Below are 8,053 nucleotides of genomic sequence, written 5' to 3'. Positions count from 1 at the left end.
ACAACGTAAATGACGATCGGGACCGGGGCGATCGGTCGTATCTGACACCGCCGGCTCGGTTCTAACATCGTCAATGAGTCGGGGTTGAAAAAAAGGACGTGAACATTTTTCCTTATAAAAATCAAACCCGATCATGGATTTTGATTCTGATTGTGGTTATCGCTATTAGAACATATAAGGAGGCAACCAAATCAAATTTGAGAAAATTCCACGATCAGAAATTTTTTTCGAAAAAAAAAAAAATCGTAATCACCTCGGTCATGGCGAGTTATTTTCCGTATTTCATTCCACAATCAACGTACAACATAGAAGAAATCATCTCTCTAACTATCCTGGTTCAAAAGTTGTATCGGAACATTTCACGTCGTAATATCTCGCCAAGTCCAGACCTCGGCGATAGGTAGTATCTGACACCGTCCGCTCGGGACTGACATCGACTTGGACTCGGGCTGATGATGGGGAGGCGTTTAAGGACGTGAACATTTTTCCTTATAAAAATTAAAGTCGACAATGAATATTGATTCTGATTACTGATTTACGCTTTAAAAACACATTAGAAGGCAACCAAATCGAATTTGAGGAATTCCACGATCAGAAAATTTTTTTCGAAAAAAAAAAAAATCCGAAAAATATTTTTCGATTCCTATTACTGATTTACTCTTTTAGAACACATTAGGAGGCAACCAAATCAAATTTGAGAAAATTCCACAATCAGAAAATTTTTTTCGAAAAAAAAAAAAATTCGAGGACACCTCGGTCATGGCAAGTTATTTTCCACAATCATTCCCCAATCGACGTACATCACAGAAAAAATCATCTCTCTAACTATCCTGGTTCAAAAGTTGTATCGGAACATTTTCACGTCGAAAATATATCTCTAAGTCCAGACCGATGCACAACGTAAACTAGGGCTGAACGATGCACCACGTAATATCGGGCAGACCGATGCAGAACGTAAACTCGATCATACCGATGCTTCACGTAATCTCGATCTTACCGATGCACCACGTAAACAAGGGCAGACCGATGCAGAACGTAAAGTAGATCTTACCGATGCACCCCGTAATCTCGATCTTACCGATGCACCACGTAATCTCCATCTTACCGATGCACCACGGAACTGGATCTTACCGATGCAGAACGTGAATTGGATCTTACCGATGCACCACGTAAACTCGATCATACCGATGCACCACGTAATCTCGGCAGACCGATGCACAACGTGAATGACGATCGGGACCGGGGCGATCGGTCGTATCTGACACCGCCGGCTCGGTTCTAACATCGTCAATGAGTCGGGGTTGAAAAAAAGGACGTGAACATTTTTCCTTATAAAAATCAAACCCGATCATGGATTTTGATTCTGATTGTTGATTATCGCTATTAGAACATATAAGGAGGCAACCAAATCAAATTTGAGAAAATTCCACGATCAGAAAATTTTTTTCGAAAAAAAAAAAAAAATCGTAATCACCTCGGTCATGGCGAGTTATTTTCCGTATTTCATTCCACAATCAACGTACAACATAGAAGAAATCATCTCTCTAACTATCCTGGTTCAAAAGTTGTATCGAACATTTCACGTCGTAATATCTCGCCAAGTCCAGACCTCGGCGATAGGTAGTATCTGACACCGTCCGCTCGGGACTGACATCGACTTGGACTCGGGCTGATGATGGGGAGGCGTTTAAGGACGTGAACATTTTTCCTTATAAAAATTAAAGTCGACAATGAATATTGATTCTGATTACTGATTTACGCTTTAAAAACACATTAGAAGGCAACCAAATCGAATTTGAGGAAATTCCACGATCAGAAAAATTTTTTTCGAAAAAAAAAAAAATCGAAAAATATTTTTCGATTCCTATTACTGATTTACTCTTTTAGAACACATTAGGAGGCAACCAAATCAAATTTGAGAAAATTCCACAATCAGAAAATTTTTTTCGAAAAAAAAAAAATTCGAGGACACCTCGGTCATGGCAAGTTATTTTCCACAATCCATTCCCCAATCGACGTACATCACAGAAAAAATCATCTCTCTAACTATCCTGGTTCAAAAGTTGTATCGGAACATTTTCACGTCGAAAATATATCTCTAAGTCCAGACCGATGCACAACGTAAACTAGGGCTGAACCGATGCACCACGTAATATCGGGCAGACCGATGCAGAACGTAAACTCGATCATACCGATGCTTCACGTAATCTCGATCTTACCGATGCACCACGTAAACAAGGGCAGACCGATGCAGAACGTAAAGTAGATCTTACCGATGCACCACGTAATCTCGATCTTACCGATGCACCACGTAATCTCCATCTTACCGATGCACCACGTGAACTGGATCTTACCGATGCAGAACGTGAATTGGATCTTACCGATGCACCACGTAAACTCGATCATACCGATGCACCACGTAATCTCGGGCAGACCGATGCACAACGTAAATGACGATCGGGACCGGGGCGATCGGTCGTATCTGACACCGCCGGCTCGGTTCTAACATCGTCAATGAGTCGGGGTTGAAAAAAAGGACGTGAACATTTTTCCTTATAAAAATCAAACCCGATCATGGATTTTGATTCTGATTGTTGATTATCGCTATTAGAACATATAAGGAGGCAACCAAATCAATTTGAGAAAATTCCACGATCAGAAAATTTTTTTCGAAAAAAAAAAAAAAATCGTAATCACCTCGGTCATGGCGAGTTATTTTCCGTATTTCATTCCACAATCAACGTACAACATAGAAGAAATCATCTCTCTAACTATCCTGGTTCAAAAGTTGTATCGGAACATTTCACGTCGTAATATCTCGCCAAGTCCAGACCTCGGCGATAGGTAGTATCTGACACCGTCCGCTCGGGACTGACATCGACTTGGACTCGGGCTGATGATGGGAGGCGTTTAAGGACGTGAACATTTTTCCTTATAAAAATTAAAGTCGACAATGAATATTGATTCTGATTACTGATTTACGCTTTAAAAACACATTAGAAGGCAACCAAATCGAATTTGAGGAAATTCCACGATCAGAAAATTTTTTTCGAAAAAAAAAAAAATCCGAAAAATATTTTTCGATTCCTATTACTGATTTACTCTTTTAGAACACATTAGGAGGCAACCAAATCAAATTTGAGAAAATTCCACATCAGAAAATTTTTTTCGAAAAAAAAAAAAATTCGAGGACACCTCGGTCATGGCAAGTTATTTTCCACAATCCATTCCCCAATCGACGTACATCACAGAAAAAAATCATCTCTCTAACTATCCTGGTTCAAAAGTTGTATCGGAACATTTTCACGTCGAAAATATATCTCTAAGTCCAGACCGATGCACAACGTAAACTAGGGCTGAACCGATGCACCACGTAATATCGGCAGACCGATGCAGAACGTAAACTCGATCATACCGATGCTTCACGTAATCTCGATCTTACCGATGCACCACGTAAACAAGGGCAGACCGATGCAGAACGTAAAGTAGATCTTACCGATGCACCACGTAATCTCGATCTTACCGATGCACCACGTAATCTCCATCTTACCGATGCACCACGTGAACTGGATCTTACCGATGCAGAACGTGAATTGGATCTTACCGATGCACCACGTAAACTCGATCTTACCGATGCACCACGTAATCTCAATCTTACCGATGCACCACGTGAACTGGATCTTACCGATGCAGAACGTGAATTGGATCTTACCGATGCACCACGTAAACTCGATCATACCGATGCACCACGTAATCTCGGGCAGACCGATGCACAACGTAAATGACGATCGGGACCGGGGCGATCGGTCGTATCTGACACCGCCGGCTCGGTTCTAACATCGTCAATGAGTCGGGGTTGAAAAAAAGGACGTGAACATTTTTCCTTATAAAAATCAAACCCGATCATGATTTTGATTCTGATTGTTGATTATCGCTATTAGAACATATAAGGAGGCAACCAAATCAAATTTGAGAAAATTCCACGATCAGAAAATTTTTTTCGAAAAAAAAAAAAAAATCGTAATCACCTCGGTCATGGCGAGTTATTTTCCGTATTTCATTCCACAATCAACGTACAACATAGAAGAAATCATCTCTCTAACTATCCTGGTTCAAAAGTTGTATCGGAACATTTCACGTCGTAATATCTCGCCAAGTCCAGACCTCGGCGATAGGTAGTATCTGACACCGTCCGCTCGGGACTGACATCGACTTGGACTCGGGCTGATGATGGGGAGGCGTTTAAGGACGTGAACATTTTTCCTTATAAAAATTAAAGTCGACAATGAATATTGATTCTGATTACTGATTTACGCTTTAAAAACACATTAGAAGGCAACCAAATCGAATTTGAGGAAATTCCACGATCAGAAAATTTTTTTCGAAAAAAAAAAAAAATCCGAAAAATATTTTTCGATTCCTATTACTGATTTACTCTTTTAGAACACATTAGGAGGCAACCAAATCAAATTTGAGAAAATTCCACAATCAGAAAATTTTTTTCGAAAAAAAAAAAAATTCGAGGACACCTCGGTCATGGCAAGTTATTTTCCACAATCCATTCCCCAATCGACGTACATCACAGAAAAAATCATCTCTCTAACTATCCTGGTTCAAAAGTTGTATCGGAACATTTTCACGTCGAAAATATATCTCTAAGTCCAGACCGATGCACAACGTAAACTAGGGCTGAACCGATGCACCACGTAATATCGGGCAGACCGATGCAGAACGTAAACTCGATCATACCGATGCTTCACGTAATCTCGATCTTACCGATGCACCACGTAAACAAGGGCAGACCGATGCAGAACGTAAAGTAGATCTTACCGATGCACCACGTAATCTCGATCTTACCGATGCACCACGTAATCTCCATCTTACCGATGCACCACGTGAACTGGATCTTACCGATGCAGAACGTGAATTGGATCTTACCGATGCACCACGTAAACTCGATCTTACCGATGCACCACGTAATCTCAATCTTACCGATGCACCACGTGAACTGGATCTTACCGATGCAGAACGTGAATTGGATCTTACCGATGCACCACGTAAACTCGATCTTACCGATGCACCACGTAATCTCAATCTTACCGATGCACCACGTGAACTGGATCTTACCGATGCAGAACGTGAATTGGATCTTACCGATGCACCACGTAAACTCGATCTTACCGATGCACCACGTAATCTCAATCTCACCGATGCACCACGTGAACTGGATCTTACCGATGCAGAACGTGAATTGGATCTTACCGATGCACCACGTAAACTCGATCTTACCGATGCACCACGTAATCTCGATCTTACCGATGCACCACGTAATCTCAATCTTACCGATGCATCACGTAATCTCGATCTTACCGATGCAGAACGTAAACTCGATCATACCGATGCACCACGTTATCTCGGCAGACCGATGCAGAACGTAAAAAAAAAGCTTACAGCACGCGGTGTTCCCAAGCGGTCACCCATCCAAGTACTAACCGCGCCCGACGCTGCTTGGCTTCAGTGTTCTGACGAGAACTGGCAATTTCAGCGTGGTATGGCCGTAAACAACATATATTGCGATATTTTCTATGATATCTCACTTTTTGGGAGCGGAAAGGACGTGAACGTTTTTCCTCATAAAAAATGAAATAACTTTTGGATATTAATTCTGATTGTTGATTTAAGCTTTAAGAACACATTAGGACATATCTCAATGAAATTTGAGGGATTTCCGAAATCGAAAAATATTTTTCGAAAAAAAAAAAAAATCCCAGAAGACCTCGGTCATCTCAAGTTTATTTCCATATTCTATTACACAATCAACGTACATCACAAAAGGAACCATCTCTCTAACTATCACAGTTAAATTTTTGTATCGGAACATTTCACGTCGGAATATCTCGCTAAGTCCAGACCGGGGAGATCGGTCGCATCTGACACCGTCCGCTCCGGTCTAACATCGTCTTGGAGTCGGGGTAACGATGGAGAGGCGTTTAAGGACGTGAACATTTTTCCTTATAAAAATTAAAGTCGACAATGAATATTGATTCTGATTACTGATTTACTCTTTTAGAACACATTAGAAGGCAACGCAATCAGATTTGAGGAAATTTCAAGATCAGAAAATTTTTTTCGAAAAAAAAAAAAATTCAAGAACACCTGGGTCATGGCAAGTTATTTCCCACAATCCATTCCACAATCAACGTACAACATAGAAGAAATCATCTCTCTAACTATCCTGGTTCAAAAGTTGTATCGGAACATTTCACGTCGAAATACCTCGCCAAGTCCAGACCGGGGCGATAGGTAGTATCTGACACCGTCCGCTCGGGACTGACATCGACTTGGACTCGGGCTAATGATGGGGAGGCGTTTAAGGACGTGAACATTTTTCCTTATAAAAATTAAAGTCGACAATGAATATTGATTCTGATTACTGATTTACGCTTTAAAAACACATTAGAAGGCAACCAAATCAAATTTGAGGAAATTCCAAAATCAGAAAATTTTTTTTCAAAAAAAAAAAAATCCGAAAAATATTTTTCGATTCTGATTACTGATTTACTCTTTTAGAACACATTAGAAGGCAACGAAATCAAATTTGAGTAAAATCCAAAATCAGAAAATATTTTTCGAAAAAAAAAAAAAATTCGAGAACACCTCGGTCATGGCAAGTTATTTTCCACAATCCATTCCCCAATCAACGTACATCCCAGAAAAAATCATCTCTCTAACTATCCTGGTTCAAAAGTTGTATCGGAACATTTTCACGTCGAAAATATATCTCTAAGTCCAGACCGATGCAGAACGTAAACTCGATCATACCGATGCTTCACGTAATCTCGATCTTACCGATGCACAACGTAAACTAGATCACACCGATGCAGAACGTAAACTCGATCTCACCGATGCACCACGTGAACTGGATCTTACCGATGCAGAACGTGAATTGGATCTTACCGATGCACCACGTAAACTCGATCTTACCGATGCACCACGTAATCTCGATCTTACCGATGCACCACGTGAACTGGATCTTACCGATGCAGAACGTGAACTCGATCTTACCGATGCACCACGTAAACTAGGGCTGACCGATGCATCACGTAAACGACGATCGAGAGGCGCGAAAGGACGTGAACGTTTTTCATTATAAAAATTGAAATAAATGATAAATAATGATTCTGATTGTTGATTATCGTTTTTAATATGCATTAGTAGGCAACCAAATGAAATTTGAGGAAATTCCGATAACAGAAAATTTTTTCGAAAAAAAAAAAAATTCATGAAATCCTCGGTCATCGCAAAATATTTACCATATTCTGTTCGATAATCAACGTATATTTAAGAAGGAATCATATCTGTATCTATCTTGGTTCAAATTTTGTATCGGAACATTTTGACCAAAGTCCGAGCTTCGGCCGAAACAGACACCGCTGACCTGGCCTATCGATCGACCGAGAGTCGGGGATAGAGCGTAAGTGTTGTCTGGAGGGGAACCCTGTGCTCTCCTGACATATATAGGGAAGGTGGTCGCGTTGGGCGATGCAGAACGTTTGGATCGGGAATTATATTTTTGGTTCAGCTATTGGAATATGGTTTATTGTTGGTATATATTGGCGAAATAACGTTCTTACTGACTGGGGATATTCATAAAAATGAGTCCGGAGATTTTCAGATCGAAGTCCGAGTGATCCGACTTGGAAGGCGTGTTGGGTGGGTCGAGATGGCTTAGATCGATCAGACGAGGCGGGCTAAGTGTTGACGTCATGCATCGGTCCATTTTCAGATTGAGTCCGAGTAATCCGACTTTGAAAGAGTGTTGGGTGCGTCGAGACTGTTTAGATAGATCGGACGAGGCGGACTAGGTGTTAACGACATGCATCGGTATATTTTCTGATCGGAGTCCGAAGAAATCGGCCCTAGTAGGCGCAGCGGACGGTCGAGACGGCCTCGGTGGGTCGGATCGATCGGGAAAAGTTTGCTAAATCGTGTCTGGAGGGGAACCTTGGGTTCTCCTGACATATATAGGGGATAAGGTTTGGGTGAACGATTC

General features: G+C 41.0%; 1 non-coding gene across 1 annotated transcript; it reads right to left on the bottom strand.

The window, feature by feature from the left end:
• Nucleotides 1-5,444: 5,444 nt before the first annotated feature.
• LOC123688381 lies at nucleotides 5,445-5,563 on the bottom strand. The gene has a single exon (XR_006749906.1). It is a non-coding gene; the product is annotated as a 5S ribosomal RNA (ribosomal RNA).
• Between the last annotated feature and the right edge of the window lie 2,490 nt (nucleotides 5,564-8,053).

The sequence above is a fragment of the Harmonia axyridis genome, chromosome X, assembly GCF_914767665.1.
Source record: "Harmonia axyridis chromosome X, icHarAxyr1.1, whole genome shotgun sequence".
NCBI lineage: Eukaryota > Metazoa > Arthropoda > Insecta > Coleoptera > Coccinellidae > Harmonia > Harmonia axyridis.
This window is presented reverse-complemented; position numbering and strand designations above follow the sequence as displayed.